At 38.4% G+C, this 19,930-nt stretch overlaps 1 protein-coding gene across 1 annotated transcript in view; it reads left to right on the plus strand.

The window, feature by feature from the left end:
- Positions 1 to 18,818: 18,818 nt before the first annotated feature.
- The window catches only part of LOC129235792 (tyramine receptor 1), a 42,476-nt gene continuing 41,364 nt past the window's right edge, over positions 18,819 to 19,930 (plus strand). Inside the window, exon 1 of the mRNA XM_054869831.1 lies at positions 18,819 to 19,096. The gene's annotated coding sequence lies outside the window, so the exon portion shown is untranslated. The remainder of the gene's footprint in view (positions 19,097 to 19,930) is intronic.

Genomic DNA, 19,930 nt, shown 5'->3' on the forward strand with positions numbered 1-19,930 from the left:
GTGGAACGATATTAACATTATTTTTGTTCAAATAATCGCGAACAAGACGTGATGTGTGAGCTGGTGCATTATCGTGATGCAAGAACCATGACTTGTTGTCCCACAATTCCTTCCTTTTAAGACGAATGTTCTCGCGCAAACGCTTTAAAACGTCTAAATAATATTCAGCGTTAACTGATTTTGCGATTTGTGCGATTTTCAAGCACAATTTCCTTTACTTTTCCGATGTTTTCGTCGTTTACTGATGTTGCTGGACGACGTTCATGAGGGAAGTTTTCAACCGATGTACGGCCCTCTTTGTCTGCAACATTTTTAAGGCGTCTGAAGCCGAAATTTTGTTGGAAGAACAAAATTTCAAACAAATTCTTTGTTCAACTTGAATTTCTGTCGTTAAATTCGAAGAACACACTCGAGCTTGACTTGTTTACAGTAGCACAGAATACAAACTATGTGACATATCACGCTGAAATTTCCCATGTAAGCTTATAACAGTCCTACCAAAAAACAAAAAATTTATTTTTGCCATATGTCATCCGCGGACCGTTTTATTGATAACGTCTCGTTCATATTTGAGTAGAAGGTATATTAATCTCGAAATTGACTTCGTATTAATTAAAAATCTTCATCATCATCATTTGGCCCCACAGCTCTTTGTCAACTTTGGCCTGCTGCCCGTGGGACCTCCCTACATCTCGATCGCTTGCGAATTTCATCCAATTTCCAAGTTTCATTCCTTATCCCAAGTTTATTGATGTCCTCCTCTAGTTCGATAGCCCATCTTATTTTGGTCTTCCTCTTGCTCTAGTGTTGAACGCTCTTAAATCTTCTTTTACATCCTCGCAACTTCCATTCTTGTGATATGACTCAGCCATCCAAACCGGAGTGCTTTGATGCAACGTATAAGATTTTCGCCATTTATAAGCTGGTTTAGCTCGTCATTCCACCTTATACTATACTTCACCCGCCGTGATTTTTGATTAAAAATAGCTTTAGGGCCCCGAAAGTGGCTTTAGCGCTATGCTCCAGTGGCTTTTTTTTATATAATTTTTATATAATTTCAAGCCGAACCCGAATCTGCTAACGATGAAGTGAAAAAAAGAATCCATCCTAATATACATATATATGTATATATGTACATTTATATGATAAGACACATAGTTTATTTCCTATTTAATATCTAGCTAGAAAAATAAAATCAAAGTCTCACTAAAAACACGTTCAGAACATAAAATGTATCTTTTAGTTTGCAAAAGATAGAAAAAAAAACCTCATTCTTAGAAACACTTTGAATAAAATAGAAATACATAAAGCCTCCAAAAAGAATTCTTTTTCGTTTTTATTGATCATAAAATTAAAAATTTTCCAAACACTTACAGAAAGCAAAGCCACTGATGAATACTCAAAGAAAAGAAATATTGCACTAGAGACATAAGGCACAGATAAACATATGCGCGCATATTGATTGCTTTCCGAATGCCCCTCCACTCCCCCACATTCGAATGTGTAATTGCACGAGAGGGCATACCTGAAATAGTGAAGAATAAAAGCACATACACACAAAAAGAAATACAGCCATATTCAGCCAATTGAGAACTGGAGAGAGAGAGAGAGTGAGAGGGAGTAGACTCCCAAAAACAGCCTGGACAGTAGAAGTAAGACGCATAAAATATGTTATATTAGATATTAGTAAATTAAATGGATGATCAAATGATAAAAAGAGAGCAAATGCAGAGCGTAAATGCAGAGACAGGAATTAAATTCATTTGCAATTTTTGGAAAACAAATTATAAAAATCAATGGGATTCTTAGCAACTGCACACTTACACTTTGCTGTACTAAAATTTAATCAGCTATAATGCTGCATATCGAAAATCTTTATAGAAAATCTAATTCAAAGCTGTGAAATTGATTTGTGCAATTTTTCCAATTTTTGTAATAAAATGAAAATTGAATTCATATAGTCACTGTTAGATCAACTTTTATAAGAAAATAATGAATACTCAAAAAAATTTTTTTTAAAACATTGGAAATATTGAAACATTTTTAAATTTTTTTGTTCCAAACTTTTGGAAAAAAATTATTTTTTTTTAAATTTTTCGAAATAAGTTTGTTTGTTTTAATTTTTCGGAAAAAAATTATACATTTTTATTTTTTATTTTCAATCTGAATTATTTTTTATCTTCTCCACATAATCACGAATAATTTCAATACATTTTTACAATTTGTATTATAAATCCACTGTTGGAAACAGTACTCAAGATCTCGTTTTTAGAGCTTGTTAATTTCAATTTATCTCTTCTTGGCTACCGAAGACTTTTCCTTTCAACTTGTGTTCAATATTTGAAAATAACCAGCAATCGCACTGCACCAGATTCGGAGAATATGGCGTTAAACAGATTTCTTACCAGAAAGCGCAATGCAGCGAAAGCGTATTTCAACAATGTAGCGCCGCAGTTCTTCGTTTTTCCTGTTTTCAAGTAAATTTTTGAACACTTAGTGTATGTAGTATTAGGTGCGCAACTAAGTTCTCGCTGTTTTCTTTGATGAAAATACAACTTTATTCTGAAAAAATGGTTACAAGTGAATCATTCAAAGTATTGTCCATCGCTGGCTACTACTTTTCCCATCTTTCTGGTAGATCTCGTATACCGTCGCGGTAAAATTGATCACCTTATGAGGCTATCGATGGGTCAAGCCTTTTTTTGTCTTCATATGAATGGAACTGTTGGTCAGCTAGACCATGTGCCATCGATCGGAACAGGTGATAATCGGAAGGCGCAATATTTGGAGAATATGGCGGGTGGGGTAGGACTTCCCATTTCAGTGTTTCCAAGTAGGTTTTAACGGGTTTGGCAAGGTGAAGCCGAGCGCTGTCCTGCCGTAGAATCACTTTTTCATGCCTTTCCGCATATTGTGGCCGCTTCTCGCGAAGTGCTCGGTTCAATCATATCAATTGACGTCGATACCGATCCCCAGTGATGCTTTCGCTTGGTTTTAACAGTTCATAATGAATAACACCAACTTGGTCCCACCAAATACATAGCATAATCTTCGCAGCGTGAATATTCAGCCGAAGTGACGACGTAGAAGCATGACCCAGCAGTCCCCATGACTTTCTTTTCTTTGGATTGCTGTAATGAATCCATTTTTCATCACTATCACTAATACTATAGTTTTCAGTATACCATTTGGCAGTTACTCTCTGATAAGAATCTAACAGAATAGCAGCAACAATGTTTTTCTCTGGTATAGTAAACCGAGATCATCATTTTTGCTGCTGACTTTTGTTGTCTGGCTGTAACAGGTAAATTTGACCTGCTGTTTGGTTTTCGCGTCATACTGAAAAAACTAATCTTCGCCAGCTGCTACGTTCATATTAAAAGTGCTAGACTCTCTGTTGAATTTTCTTAAAAAATATGGAGCACAATTTAATCTAACTTCTTTTTTACCCTCATTCAAAATTCGTGGAACCCATGGAGCAGATTTCTTTGCGCGTATTGCAAATGGTAATTGCAATACTCGCTATACTGTCATAGCATTCAAGCCCAATTCACTACATATTACTTCCCGACAATTTTTCGCTCAACCGGGGCCACATTTATCGCGTCGGTCGACAATTTTGGACGTCCTTCTCCAGACTCGTGCTCCACAGAAAAATGTCCAGTCTGGAATTTTTTACACCACTTACAAATAGTCTTAAGTGATAAGTGTCCGTTTTATATGCAGTTTGGAACAGATTGAAAATTGCCAAAGGCTTGAGTTGACGTTGAAAGCCGTAAAGTATTGATTAATGAACTTCCTGCTGCATCGCTGGCGGAATTCCTATTTACATTACAATAATTATTTCACTTTTTATCGTATCTATTCTAACCGATTTTGAAATTTAACAGAAAATAAAAAAATTCCTCGACTTACCCAACTTTTGTTAGTCTCCCGTACACCTATTACACTTTTTCATCTAATTCCACCAGGCCCTATGCGCCCAGTGATCGGCGCGATAGCAATTAATCATCATTATCATCTACGAAGCTTGGTATACATTACACTTTGCATTCGACTTTATCAAAACGCCTAAAACGATCTTGTCGTAGGTAAACTGGCTGGCCACAATTTGCTAGCGGCACATGTTTACAGGACAGGATTGGCAAAGAATGAAAACTGCAGATTTTGCAATGAGCTGGAAGAGAGGGAAACTTTGGATGTTCATGCCCTGCATTAGCGAATGAAATGCTTAGGAGCATTACAATATGAGGAGCTGGAATGTCTCGCGGGGTTAAAGCTTCACGGCTTACTTAGATTCGCAAAAGACGCAGGCTTATTAGAAGAAGTCTACTATAGAGAAACGTAAAGGTCTAGCTTTCAGCCAGCCAGGTCAACCTAACCTAACCTAACCTTCAACTTTGCAGTAAATTAGAAAGTGATGTTCTCATTAATGACCCCAATTCTGAACGTCTACATAAAAAATAAGTAGAATGCTCATCGCAACGTTTAATTACTAATTACATTGTCAGAAAAGAAAGAGCTACACAGTACGAGAATAAATTTTATGAAAATCCGTTGACTTTACCGCAAATATCTATGACAGAGACTAGTCTCTTCGGATGATAAGGATTAAAAAGTGTAAAATTATCTTACGCTTTAATAGAATTAAATGAATTTGGTTTGTATACAAGTTTATTTTAAGCTTCTATATGAATTTCTTTCCCACATTCGAAGTCATTTATTAAGCAGCCTATTTCTTTTAATTTCTGCACACTTTTTAATGTGGCTTCAAGTTAATTTTAACTCGTTGTTTTGGTTTTATGAGATTTTAGAAAATTACGGATTAATTTCCTTTTTCAAAGCAAATAAAATCTTTTGAATGCGAATTTTTGATATGCGCTTTTCTGTAGAACGTAACTACCGCATAAAACGAAGCCTTACAGTACTCCGAAATCTATGGACTACTCAACATTTCGGAGAAAATTGACTGCTCGTTCCTTCTTGCGTTAATTGATTTTAATGTGCCATCTAAAAACATTCGCAGAGTCGACACTTTTCGTACAGGCTTATCTGCTAAGGTCCAATTAATAGGACTTTGTAAGAGCTCAAGTTTTTTTAGAGCTAGACTTGTCGTGTGTTCTTGACCAAACATTTCACGCATCAGTGCCACCCTTACAGGTCATTGGAAGGTAGGGGATCATGCAGCCAGACTCAACATTCTCTTCAATCCCATCTGCAGAAGCTGTCAAGCGGAAGGGGTGAAGGAAAGTCTTTTCCACTACTTAGAGCTAGCTAGAGCACGACTTCTCTCCTTCGGTTAGCCTTTCTTACAGCAAATTAATGAGATCTCAGACATCGAAATAAAGAATTTGCTGCTATACTTAGATCTCACTAAATGGATCTGACTTGGAAACAAAAAAAGGCATCATCACACTAGGACAGTGGTAGTAAAATGGCGTTAGTCACTAATTAGGATTATTTCAGTAAAAATACTCAACCACTGCAACAACAATTATTTTTGTGTAATAATTTGGCATAATATTACAGGAATTGATCCTTAAGCGCACTATACTAAAAAAAATATGAATATAACATTAAGTAAAAATAAATAACTAAATAAATAGATTTCACTCCAGTGAAAATTTTACTGCATTTAGGTAAAACGTATTATATTTATTACCAACGGCACCGTAGGGTTGTGAGTTGAATTCTCATTGTGATCGCGTGTGTCGCAGTAGACTTAATGTATTGCAACAGGTGACGCAAATCAATCAATCAATTTTGTATTTGAATAACTCTTTTATTAATAAAAAAAAAAATGGTTTTTGAGTGATGGCTATATTTGTTTTGATCTTTAAGCACTCTATTGCTTATCCGTTTCTATACTGCTGCTGCCTAGTTCACAACCCTACAAGACAGTGCTGAGCACTGTAGATGCTGAGGTGATTGTGGTGACAACAATAATCAGTTTTAAGGGGACAGATACTAGTAAACGGCCACATTTTCCCTGATTTTCATTAAAATTATTTAAAATGAGAAGTGAATATATTTTTTTCAAAATTAGCATGCAGTTTATCTATACGTTCAATTAATATAATAATTTTTTTTTTTATTTTAATCATTTAAAATGGCGGATGTACACTCAATTCTTCCAGGAAGGTCGCAGCGGGGCTTCTCAATCGACGGGCATTGTAGCATCGGCGTCAGTGACCTGAATACAAAAAGCCAAAATTTTTTTTGTTTATTAATGTCATAACTTTTATATGAATTTCAAAAAATTGGATAAAAAATCGCGGAATAAAATGCTTACAAAGAAAAATGAATTTTGGAGTGAATTTCCCTACTATTTTTGCTTCGAAAAATTTATTTTTTCAAACAATTTTCGAGAACTTGTAAATTCACATAGAAAGTAATATCATAAAAAAGATGTGTGCAAATTTTCAGGAAGATCAGTCAATAACTTTTCGAGTTATCGTGTCCGCCAATTCGAAAAATATCGTTTTAAGAAAAACGCGTCTAAAGTTTGAATACAACGTAACTATACCTCTTCCAGCGCTCGAACGTCACGGTTGACGATCTATAATATTATATAAGAAATACTTAAATTTATGTTCTAAAATTTTTTTGGCATATTCATAAAGGACTATATTAACATTTTATGAAAAAAAAATCGAAATTTTACAGGTATCTGTCTCCTAAATCAGCTATAATTTTATTATAAGCGTAGAAGTAAATAGTTGCCTTGCCTTCTAGGGCAAAGTGATATATTTTTCACTTATATGAAAGTATTACATTATAAGAGATATAACAAGGGGAAGCGCTCAGTTTTTTCACGAGACTAGAACAAAAATGCGTACTTTGCTAAGCACATTTGTGATGAATAATAATATAAGCACGTCTTTGATGCTCAGCTGACATGCCTTCACTTCGCTGTCAAATATGATTACATCACATTGACGCCATTTGCAAAATTTATAAATCTTCCGATGCGGTGATTAATTTTGCGTTTGTGAAGCAAATTGCCTCTGTGTATTTTTACGATTTGCTAAAGCTGAAACGTGTAGTGTCTTTTTGGAAGTTGATTACTACTTCCAAATCTTTGCGGTTGCTCTACTTAGTCCCAATAAAATATAGTTCTTTGATGACTGAGTGCCGGTATGGCGTGTTCTATGTTCGCTTGCGCAACGCTCTCTTTAAAATTATAAACCTACAGCTGACTTGGCGCTTCAGACCCGAGTTCCTTCTTTGATGACGGCCCAAGACTCTTCAGCTCAATGGCGAAACGCTCGCAGGGTTTCTTGACGTCTTGGCGATTTGACACTCATTTACCTTTGCTACTCCCAATATTGGGGGTTTTTTTAACTAAGTTGATAAGGTGGTCAATTTTCGCTTGCTAGATATTTTTCTAAAATAATTTTTAAAATATCATACTGTAAACACCTATTTGAACCCGTCTCTTGCAAAAGGAAGAGCCCTTACTTTAATATAATATCTTTTCAGTAGAGAATTTTTGTTGAACTTCCTTTAACAATAAAAATGATATCGTCTATATTATCCTCGCTAAATTTGTTTACGATTGTAATACGAGGCTTACTTTTCATATTTTGCGCCCAGCAACGAAAACACAGTGAAATAATAATCAAAATGGCTTTATTGTTTGTTTTTAATATTCTCCTTGGAAGTCAATACACTTCGGCATTCGCTTGAATTAAATTTCAAAGCATTTTTGTCACACAGAAGTGGATACCTCCAATACGAGCGGTTCAACAGCTACTTCAGGCACTGAAAAACGTTGACTTTGCATTTAGTTTTTTATCTTCGGGAACAAAATGACATCATTAGATACCAAATCGAGGCTGTAAGGCGTATGACCCAATAATTAGACCTTTAAAGTGCTTAAAAACGGTTGTGTGAAAGCTTTCATTGCCCTGGTGAAGGATGATTCGTTTGCGGGGCCGTTGATTTTCCTTAATTCTCCGAAAACTTCGGTTATAAAAATGACTGTGTTTCTCTCAGAGTTGACTGTTCTAAGCTTCTTTAGTGGTACAGTAGCGACTTGATCAGATTTTTCGACTATTTGCTTTGAGGTGCTTCTTCCGCGAACAATTTTTGTTGAAGTAAACTCGTCTTGGAATACCCGTACTTTCGATTGCTATTTTGCTTCCGGCTCATGTGCGTAGATCCAAGCTTCGCCACCTGTTATGATACCATAGGTGTGCTTTGCATTACTGCGGCTGAATTTCTTCAACATTTCTCTACACCAATCGACATGAGTACTTTTTTGGGCAATTGTCAAATTATGCGGTACCCAATGAATACAAATCTTCTTGATGGCCAAATGTTCATCCAATTTCGAATGTATGCTGGCCCCACTAATGCGCAAGAATGCCTCTATCGCACGATATTTTGATATGCCACATGAAAATTTTGCGTTATCAGTTGGCGCAAAACAAGGAATGTTTCTGGCACACCAATCGTTTTTGAACGTTCTTTAGGCAACTTTTCCGACATTGGAACTCGTCGTACCAGCATTTTACAGTGGCTATGTGTGGTGCTTTAACGCTGAAGGTCGAAGTAAGTTGTTCAATGCACTCCTATCTGGATAATCCACATCGAAAATCGCAATAAATCGATAAATCGTAAGAAATCTTTCACACGAAAAAGTTTAGCGGGATGAATTTTTCAACTCACTTAACAAAGCACACATAAAGCTCGTAAGTGAAAATTTTATATGTAGATAGGTTTGTGCTAAAAAATATCAAACTTTTCGGTAAAAATGTCCAATGAATGTCTTTAAGCAGTTGAGGACATGAAGTTGCTGATATAAAATATAGAAGGTTTAGTCGAATTAGTCGTAAATACATTAGAAGGGGAGCAGTTAAGCAGCGCTAAATTTCCTATAGGGTACTTAGTTATATTATATATTGCATGTAAGTAGATGTTTATGTACATATATTAATGGTACACATAAGCGAATGCTTTCATTCAAATGTATCATTACGTTCGTGATAAAATTTTATGAATTTAATGAGCCTCAATAAAGTATGGGATTGGAAATGAGCAATGAAGGGAAATAAGGCGTGAAAATGAGAATGAAATATTTTAGATGGAAAACAAAAACAAAAACAAAAATAAAGAAAAAATAATAACAACAACATTAATATAAAACGGACCGGACTGTCTGAAATGTGCGGTTTGATTGTGTTTACATTTATCAATATAGCAGAAAACATCAATAATCATACACACACACACACACACCTACAACCAATACAGCCATATACTCGCACATACATACAACACAATTATTCGTATGCTGCTAATTTTTTATTACGATAATTTTATTTCGCTATGTCTTTCAACACGGCATTTCTTGAAAAACAATGTAAGGTGTCCATTTGAAGAAAGGCGTGGCAGACTTAAGGCTATTGAGAAAAATAAAGATTAGATTGAGTGCAAAATATTAGTGTTCATGGGAAGAGACATCTACTACCCACAAAGTAAGCACAACTGATTCGAGCAGCAGTAGCAATTCAAATGCGCAACCTTCATTGAACTTCTGCGCGCATGGATCATAATTTTTGCAAAAAACAAAAAAAACTTAAACTATTTTTAGTTGATTTAGGACAAAGCTCTTTGGTATCTATTGCTCCCACATATGTGTGTACGTATGTGTATTCCTTATTGACTTAACCGTGTGTATTTATAAGCGTACAAAATCTAATAAAATACCATCTGCCTTGATAAAATAAATCATAAAAATTTCGTTGTTCGTAATGCCGGAAGAGCAGCACGCGTGGTGCAGGCGGCATCTAAGCGGATTAAAAGTATTGGGACCGCAACAGCAGGGTGGCGATAGCGGAAGGTCCTACGTATACAATGTATGATGTACGTATGTACATACACACATATGTAGGTATGTGTATATGCCGATGGACCGAGATGATTAAGCTGCACATCAAAATTTGGTATGTGGTGGTATGTAGTGGCGAATGTCCAGCGGTGGGTTAGTAACTGGAACATCCACTTCAGTGTATTTTCTCGTTTTTCAGTTTATTGTTAAACCCAATTGGCATTTGCGGTGCAAACAAGCGCAACGCGAGAGGCGAATATGAGGAGGTGGTATTAGAAAAGTCAAGGAATGTAATTATCGAATGCCAAAATACTTTATGTGTACCTTGAGTGCATGACAAGAGTATTTTATGAATATTTTATGTATTGACGCTGCTATGCATTTCATTGTATTTCACTGTGTTTTGAATATACGAGGTGTGTTCAAAAACCAAGGTGATTTTTCAAATTTCGCGGACTACGTACATTCGACTTTCGATCATTATTTTTTATGTTGGTACACCCGTCTCGAAGTATGTTCCCGGTTTTAGCAATAATGCATATTTAGTTTGTTTGTGAGAGCAGCCATAAATAAGACAATTGTTTTGCGAGTTTTGCGACTTTCTGAAAAAAATGAATCACAGAAGTTGCATCAAATTTTGTGTATAAAAAGGAATTCAGTGCTCAAAAACACTTGAAATGTTGACAGTGGCATACGGTGAGAGTATTCTGAGTCAAAAACACGGTTGCTGAAATAGCTTCCGAGTTGCTCGAATACAGTCGAGAGCGCAGAACATGTGGCCTTTCACTGCAGACGTTTCAGTGAAGAACGAGCAATGCTGGCAAAGGCATTCGAACACCCGTCATCCCACGCGAGATTTGCCCAGGATATGTGCTCGACCATCACTAAATGGGACGCCGCAAAAACGTTCGCGGCTACAGTCGTGACGAGGCTCAACCGCATTGACTGGGAAAGAAAAGCCCAGAAACGACAGCAGCAGTTGCTACTGCAGTAGTAGTAGAAGCAGAAAGATAGACTAAATATTCAATACTATTAAGATATTAAAGGTAGCAAGGCCAGCTGGATTATTTGTTATGTAATGTACTTAATCCAGCTAAGTCATAATTCGACAGTTCTTAGGAGAAAAGGAAGAAAAAATTAAAATTAAAATAAAAATAAAAATAAAATACAACATTATAAACATAAAGCCGCCTATTCCTTTATTACAAAGTTATTGGTACCTTTGCTAGCAGGTGGGCAGTGGAGATAAACTGTTTTAGACAAACCGACGACAGACACGGACGCTTGAGCCAAACACTCACAACAGTACCAAACTGAAGACAAGACAATAGTTTGTGAGTATCGGACTATGGCATATTCTCCGATGTTTCATTCCCCCTACAAGCGCTTTCGAAGACAGTGGGAGGAGTGCATACTATCGATGGTGTAAAATCTCCATACGCCCACAGGAGCGGAACCTGGACGCAGGAACCTGTTGTGTCAATATACAGAAACGCTGCTTCACCCTGAAGAAATGCTAACGCGGTTCGAGGGTGGAAATCAGCCGAGGAGGAGGAATGTTATAGTGTTAGTGGGAGCATGTCCCACATACCATTGGTGTGACGGCACCTCTGATGATATTTCAGACATTTTGATTTACACCTCCTGACTAAAAAAAAATAAAAAAAGAGTCAACAAATTGTTTACGAGGTTTACAAGTGGGTACAGAAGATCGAGACTATGTGAATGACGACGCTCGCTCTGGACGCTCCACACATCAACAACCGATGAAAATGTGAAGAAAGTGAAGAACATTGTTATGGAGAATCATCGAATCACTATTAGAGAAGTTGTTGAGGATGTCAGCATATCGGCTGACTCATACCATGCAATCTTTTTGGAAGCTTTGGGCATGAAGCGTGTGACAGCGAAGTTTGTTCCAAAATTGCTGCATTTTGATCAAAAACAACGTCGCATGAGCATCGTTCTGGAATTGTTGAATGGCGGCAACGATGATCCAAATTTGCTTAAAAGGGTCATAACTGGGAAGGAATCATGGGTATACGGTTATAACATCGTAACCAAAGCTCAATCATCCCAATGGAAGAGAAAAAAGCACGCCAAGTTCGCTCGATGTCAAGATTTTCCTCACTGTTTTCTTCGTTTACCATGGCGTAGTGCATCAGGAGTTCTTACAATAAGCTAAATCGGGAGTATTACCTTGAATTTATGTGCCGTTTGCGTGAAGTGATACGAAAAATGCCCGGATTTGTGGAAATGCATGGCTTTTGTGTCATGATAATGCACCTGCTCACTCATCTTTGCTTGTGACAGATATATATATGTATATTAGGGCGGGTCGATTTAAAAATCGCTCATTGCTCTGTGAAAATCGTATTCTAGGGATCAAAATAAGAAACTTTGCCCAAGGAACCATACCTCTAAAACGAATTCTGATGTTCCCCAATTTGGGTCGAACTTTTGGGTAGGGGCAATTTTTTAAAAATCCCACTTTGACCCATTTAGAGTGCTCCAATCGAGTCCAAATGTATGACCGAACCCCACAATCCATGCCAGTGGCACACCCCCTGGAACTCCCCTGGGGGGTTCCCCATACAATCATTTCAAAATATCAAGTAATTTAAGTGAGTTATAGAAAAGAAACTAAAAAGTTCGACCCCAATTGGGGGACATCAGAATTCGTTTTAGAGGTATGGTTCCTTCGGCAAAGTTTCTTATTTTGATCCCTAGAATATGATTTTCACAGAGCAATGGGCGATTTTTTTGCCTCCCCACAAATCGACCCGGCCTAATATATATATATACATATACATTGGCGCGTACACCCGTTTTGGGTTTTTGGCCGAGCTCCTCCTTATATTTGTGGTGTGCGTCTTGATGTTGTTGAACAAATGGAGGGACCTACAGTTTCAAACCGACTCCGAACGGCAGATATTTTTTATGAGGAGCTTTTTCAAGGCAGAAATACACTCGGAGGTTTGTCATTGCCTGCCGAGGGGCGACCGCTATTAGAAAAAACTTTTTCTTAATTTTGATCTTTCATCGAGATTCGAACCGACGTTCTCTCTGTGAATTCCAAATGGTAGTGACGCACCAACCCATTCGGCTACGGCGGCCACCTACAGATGTGACAGATTATTTGGCCAAAAACAACACCGTTATCATGCCTCAGCCACCGTATTCCCCAAATTTAGCTGCCAGCGACATTTTCCTGTTCCCAAGATTGACGGCGTTCTGCGACGACTGAGAAGGTATAAACCGAATCGCTGAGAGAGCTCAAAGATATACCAAAAAGTGCATATCAAAACTGCTTCGAGGATTGGAAAAAACGCTGGCACAAGTGTTTTATATCTGAGGGGGACTACTTTGAAGTAGATAAAATGGAAATTGATGAATAAATAAATATTTTTTGAGAAAAATTAAAATTCACCTTTTGTTTTGAACACACCTCGTAAGTTACTCGGCAACAAGTTGATTGATGAGTACATAAACAATGAATAGGCATACCTTTACAGACTTGTAAGCTACTTATTTTTGAGGTAATTGTAAGAGCAGCAGCGAACGAAAGATGGCGTAATAAAAGCACCTGCAGAGTTGCACGAAAATTGTGGCCGACGCTCAATGCTATACGCACAGAATCTCTGCTAAGCCAAAATAAGCACAGTCTTAGTAAACCGATTTCCGTTATAACGAAGCACTGCGTAATAGGCACGCACGCCCAGAGGGTAGGCGTGCAAACACATTATTTCTGCAGGAGCTGTCTACATGAGGGTGGGAAAGAAATGGAACACTTCTATGCTATTGCTCTGCTCTATCCAGGTAGACATTTAGGTAGACATTTTTTAATGAGTTAGAAGAACTCAGCACTGTGGAAATCAGGGATGTTAAAGAGCTCACCTATGAAATTTTTTCAACATGTGTCCCACAGTGGACAATCACTTCAACCTAACCCAACCTAACCTACTGTTCCTACATATACGACGCACAAAAGAAAACACTGGTGGTTTTAACTGGTGCCATCTGTCAATAAAATGTATGACCTGTTTGTTAAATTTGTGAAAGGGTACTTTTCTGGGTGTCGTTTACAGTAGTCTTCTCTCTCTTTTATTTTCCTACACTTCGAGTTACTTTGCAACACAATCAAGTCACTTATATTTAAGCGGTTTAGGTTAGGTTAGGTAGTCTGTAAAAAGATCTCACTTATGTCTCTAGGGTCCATTGACTTATCAGAGTATTGTACTTGTACAAATATTATTTTATGTATAGAGTTCGGGGGCGACCGCCGTAGCCGAATGGGTTGGTGCGTGATTACCATTCGGAATTCACAGAGAGGTCGTTGGTTCGAATCTCGGTGAAAGCAAAATTAATAAAAACATTTTTCTAATAGCGGTCGCCCCTCGGCAGGCAATGGCAAGCTTCCGAGTGTACTGCTGCCATGAAAAAGCTCCTCATAAAAATATCTGCCGTTCGGAGTCGGCTTGAAACTGTAGGTCCCTCCACCTAACAGAAGAGTACGCGCCAATTATTTATTTTTTTATAGAGTTCGGGGCTCGCACGGGCATCAGCTGTCTGTTTGTTGGCTAAATGACAATCCAGTGCATGGAGGTGGTCATCAAAAGACTGCAGCGTCACGTCAAATGGCGAAAGAACTGAAAATATCTGACCGTAGCATCCGCCGCATACTGAAAAATTATCTCAAAGTCAATCCTTACAAGATCCAAAAGGCGCATGATCTCATACCAAATCAGTAAAGCGGCAACAAATCAGATTTGAGAGAGTGAAGGAATTGCTGCCCTTAGTCGAAAGCGGTCAATTTCCGAACATTGTGTTTTGTGACGAGAAAATTATTCAAATTGAACAATTCGTAAACTCCCAAAACGATAGGGACCGACCGTTCATACGAGATTTTAAGTCATCGATTGGCCACCAGGAGGCAGCACCCACCACAGGTAATGGTTTGAGCCGCTGCAACCACAGATGGGCGCTCTCCAATCGTCATCGAGCCTGGCATCAAGACAAATGCGAAATATTATCGGGAAGGATTCTATAGATTGCTTTCAAGCCGTAGGCAGACAAACAATTTGGTAGCAGACCTTGCACGATCCAATAGGAATCGGCACCGTCTCACAAAACTCGAGTGCACCAAGAATGGCTAAAAAATAACATTCCGAACTTCATAACGTACACACAATGGCTCTCAAATTTACGAGGCGCGAACCCGATGGATTATTATTTTTTAAGAGCAAGGTCCGAACTAAAAGATTCACCAGTCTCGCGGCGCTGAAAAAAGCCATTGTCCGCGAGTGGACCAAAATACCTGCAGGTCACATTCGGGCAGCTTCCGATTCGTTGCTGGACCGTCTCAACGCCATAGTTAAGGCAAAAGGTGGTCATGTGGAGCAAAAGCAAATTGATTCTTAGTTTTGTATTATTTTCACACATTTTTTTCTTTGAATTGAATAAAATTAATTTTCCAAACTAAATTTATGAACTTTTTAATTGGTTACACTGTGAGTGCCGGACCCTGAATTCTTAATGCATGTTCACAAGTTTTAATAAGCCGTTGAGCTTTTTGCCAGCAATATCCTTCAAAGATAAAAAATATGCTGTCCTACAAAGAGCTGGACAGTGCCAAAGTAGATGCTCCAAAGTAGCCCTAACATTCGCTTCGTTGCATGTGTTACACGCATCGCTCTGGACCAATCTCATTTTGACTGCGTATTTTGCAGTCTTTTCTAGAAAGTGATCAAATAAAGTTTACATTATTCGTATTCCAAGTCCTTAGCATACTTTTGGCAGTTTTGTACGAGGTTAAGTGTTCCCATATCGAATGCGTTTCCAAAGATAGTTCCTCATTTACATCCGTTTTCAGAAAGGAGAGTGATGTGCTCCCTCATTTCCTTCTTTGTGTTCTGGTATCCAGTCAATAGTGACCTGCCCATTTTCGCTGTGTTCAGCCATTTTGGATCTGCATTGTTGAAAACATTCCAAGTTAGTCCAAGGAGCTTTAATTATTTTAATAGCCGCTTCGCTATCAATGAAAATCTTTAACCGAGAGGAGTTAATCTCCGAGCCAATTCAGTTGCTTTTGTTGCGGCATAGATTTCAGCTTGATTTTTGGAAATCATATTGCGGACAAAACACAGCCGCTCCTACTACTTCTGCTATTTTGGATCCATCTGCAAAGAAATTGCATGAATGGTATGTGGATGCTAGACCTTTCTGTCATCCATTTTGCTCTATAATGATACAAGGTTTTTTGCCAAATTTAACTTGTGGAATTAAGTAGTGTGACCTTCCGTACGAAGCCAGAATGTTGCTGTGACCAGAAAACCTCAGTGAGAAGCGTTTTAGAGCTGATCTTTTGTCTTAGTTTCTTATTACTATCATTGTTTGATTGAATGTTAGTTGAGAATTCTTTCTATTGCCGCTATTGAAGTTGTGCTCATAGCGCCGGCTACGCATATTTCTGCAATCTGTCTTGCACGCTTTTCAATCTTTCAACGTAAGTCACTTTATCGCACGCCATACACCATACTAGCGAATCATAGAGCATTATTGGTCTAATGACCGCCATGCAGGACTAATGTGTGAGATAAGTTCCAAATCTAACCGAGCATTCCTCTGGATGCGTATAAGGCGTTGCTCTTTCTTCTACATTTAATCTCCACGACAGTTTGCAATCCACAACAATACCTCGGTATTTAGTTCTATAGCGCTTTTAACTCAAAAAAGTTTATAAAGAGTTTTCCTATAACAGGTGTTACTTTGAATAGCCCACTATTTATCGAGATGTCACTTTTGAAGCTGTCATTTTTTGATATTTGACATATAGAAACTACGCCATTAATAAAAATGGAACGATACTATTAACGATTTTAAAATACACTATAAAAATGGTGCAAATTTGGCAGAGACGGTTCGTAAAACTCGAACATTTTTGGGTTATCATGAAACACCTTGTCGGACCGCAATACAGAAATTGGTGAAAAAATTCGAGCCGTTGGGACAAGTTAGGGATGTGAAGAATAAAACCCGTGCACTTCGCTCAAGAGCAGCCAAAAATATTGTTGTTGTAGCAGAAAGTGTTGAAGAAAACCCAGGTTTGTCCATTCCTCGTCGTTCTTTGGAATTAGGCATGCCACAAACGTCATTTCACCATATTTTTTATAAAGATTTGGGTCTTAAGTCTTATAAAATCCAAAAGCTCAAGCCGGCCGTCGTGTCTTTGCTGATAGGGTAGTTGAAATGCATGAAAATGATCGGCTTCGTCAACAAGCAAAATTGACGGCTCAGAAAATCCAAGAGTTGTTGTTGAAAAGCTTCTCTATCCTCAACGTGTGACTGTTTGGTGCGGTTTATGGTCCGGCGGAGTCATTGGACCTTACTTTTTCGAAAATGAAGCTGAAGCAACAGTTACGGTGAATGGCTTGCGCTATCGAGAGATGATTAACGATTTTTTATGGTCGGAATTGGATGGTATAGATCTGGGCAACGTGCTGGGGCTGCTAGCTGATCTTCCAGACAGGAGTCCAATTGCCTGCTAGTTGCCATTTTCATGAAGAACGGTGGTGGGACCGCTATTAGAAAAAACGTTCTTCTATCAATTGGTGTTTCAAGGGCACTTCCGAATGATAGTCACGCACCAAGCTAAGGCCAGTATTATAAGAGCTCAATTGCGCGGCATATTTTAAAACCAATTATCCTTTGCGACAGTCATCAACTGGTAGATACCTATCCAAGAATATTGTCACAAGCAAATATATTTGTTAAAATCAGATAATTTCAGATGAAATGCCCTAGAAATTATGTTCCTTCCCAAAGCATACCTACGAGTTGTGCACAAAAAGTATTGTCTTTTCAAATTTCGTGGGCAACGTACATTCGATTTTTGATTATTGCCTTTTTCGAACTGGATAAAGAAGCAAAACGGGGCTGGTAGTCAACGAGGACAAAACAAAGTATCTGCTGTCATCGAACCAACATTCGGCGCACTCGCGTATAGGCACCCACGTCACTGTTGACAGTTATGATTTTGAAGTAGAAAGAGACTTCGTTTATTTATGAACCAGCATTAACATCGGTAACAATATCAACAACAAGTGCTTCTTTGGACTAAGTTCTCTCTCGACGAACAAAACTAACTTTTCATAAGTTCCTCATCATACGCGTCCTATTGTCTGGCGCAGTAGTTTGGACGATGACAACATCCGATGAGAAGTCCCTTGGAGTGTAAGAGAAAAAGATTCTGCCCGAGATTTATGGACCTTTGTACGTTAGCAACGGTGAGCATCGTAGTCGTTGAAACAATGAGCTGTATGATCTTTACGACAACATAGACATAATGTAGCGCATAAAGATCGAGCGGCTTCTTTGGCTGGGTCATGTCACAAACGCACCGGCTCTGAAAGTATTCGATGCGGTACCAGCTGGTGGTAGCAGAGAAAGAGGAAGGCCTCATCTCAGTTGGAGAAGAACTTGGCTTCGCTTAGTGTGCATAACTGACGCCAATTAGGACGAAAAAGAATGAACTGGTGTGCTTTGTGAAACTCGGCTAAAATCGCTTAAGCGATTATTGCATCAATCAAGAAGAAGGAATCTTATCCCCAATCTTGCCGAGTAATTCAAAGTCCCATTTTTTTTCTTCTTCTTCGTTTTGTGTTCGGAAACTATTTATATTCTAAAACCGCTTAGACTCGAATAAAATTTATCTTGCGAATAAAATTTTTTGCAGCGTTTCTTACGCGTCGTCGCACTGGCTGCGCCGACTGACACGTGAAAATAGCAATCAGTCTAGCAGTTAGACAAGGTGCGAAATAAAGCAAATAGGAATAATTAGTTTCACAACACAAACAATTCAATGCATCTAACAAGTCTTGAGATCTCAGCAGCAGCTTTCTAGTGACTTTGGCTGCTTGCGAGCACTTTTTGCGACCGACGTGGTATCAGTTCGGATCGAACACGCAACCGGTGAGTGCTGGAGTCTAACGGCAGTCGTTGAATTGGATATTTTTAATTTATTGTTCGTCAAAACAAGGCAATTGCTCGTGAGCACCGAACGCAAAAACCGGCGCAGTGCGGGGCACAAGTGAAGTGAAGTGAATAGAAGTGCCGTGAATGGAGGTGAAGTGCAGTGGAAAAGTGGAAATTCAAATTAAAATGTGCTAAAATGCCTTATGTTTTGTTTGAATGGTCAACAAATGCTCATTGTGCACATACAAACATACATCTATAAACGCTGGCAACGGCGCACATTTGTGGGTATGTTGCATGCTACACAACTACTTAGTTGCTCTTCTTCGCGCCGTCATTGCAATTAGAATTGCGTTGATATTTCACTCAGTCGCCAATTTGGCAACAATCATTTGCCAGTGAGCAGAAAATGGTTTCAATTTAGTGCCTTTGCTGGCTTTATTGCTTGCGCGCAGCAGTGGCTATTACCGAGCGTTTGGAAATTCTGCGGTGCGCTTTGTGATCACCGATTTGTGTGTGCGTTTGTGAATGTATTTGGGTGGGTGGATGGTAACATTTTGCGTTTTCCGCACAAGCGCTGACATTTTGGGTAGTTTTTGTTGGTTTGTTTACTTGTTGATCTTACAGTACTGTTTATTTGTTTCATTTTAGCTGCATTTGTTTTCGTTTCATCAACGCTCCGCACACACCTGGCTGGCTCGTTACTCATACGCCCCGAACGTTTGAGGATTGACAATCGATTGACGCTTTCATCCAAGTTATGCAATGAAATCACTGAGGCATTGTACATGACAACAAATAAATATTGAAAATTTTATATTTTTCAATTTACATCCAATTATACCAGTAAATTCTAGTTACTAGTCGAAAAGTTCGTCGCATCTGAGCGAAACGTAATAATGATTAAGGTTTACGACCGGCCAGAGCAGATTGCATTCCAAGGTGTGCGCAGCGTAGTGGGTGCTGGTTGACAAACAAATGTTGGTATTTGTTGTTGTAATATAACAAATATTTCCGCTGTATTAATTTTCGTTTACAATATTTCGTCGATTTGTTGGCATGGTGACGATATTCAAGTGTTGTTTTCCTTTGAAATGCCAATTTGTTACGCTGCTGGCCGTT

The sequence above is a fragment of the Anastrepha obliqua genome, chromosome 1, assembly GCF_027943255.1.
Source record: "Anastrepha obliqua isolate idAnaObli1 chromosome 1, idAnaObli1_1.0, whole genome shotgun sequence".
In the NCBI taxonomy this organism is placed as follows: domain Eukaryota; kingdom Metazoa; phylum Arthropoda; class Insecta; order Diptera; family Tephritidae; genus Anastrepha; species Anastrepha obliqua.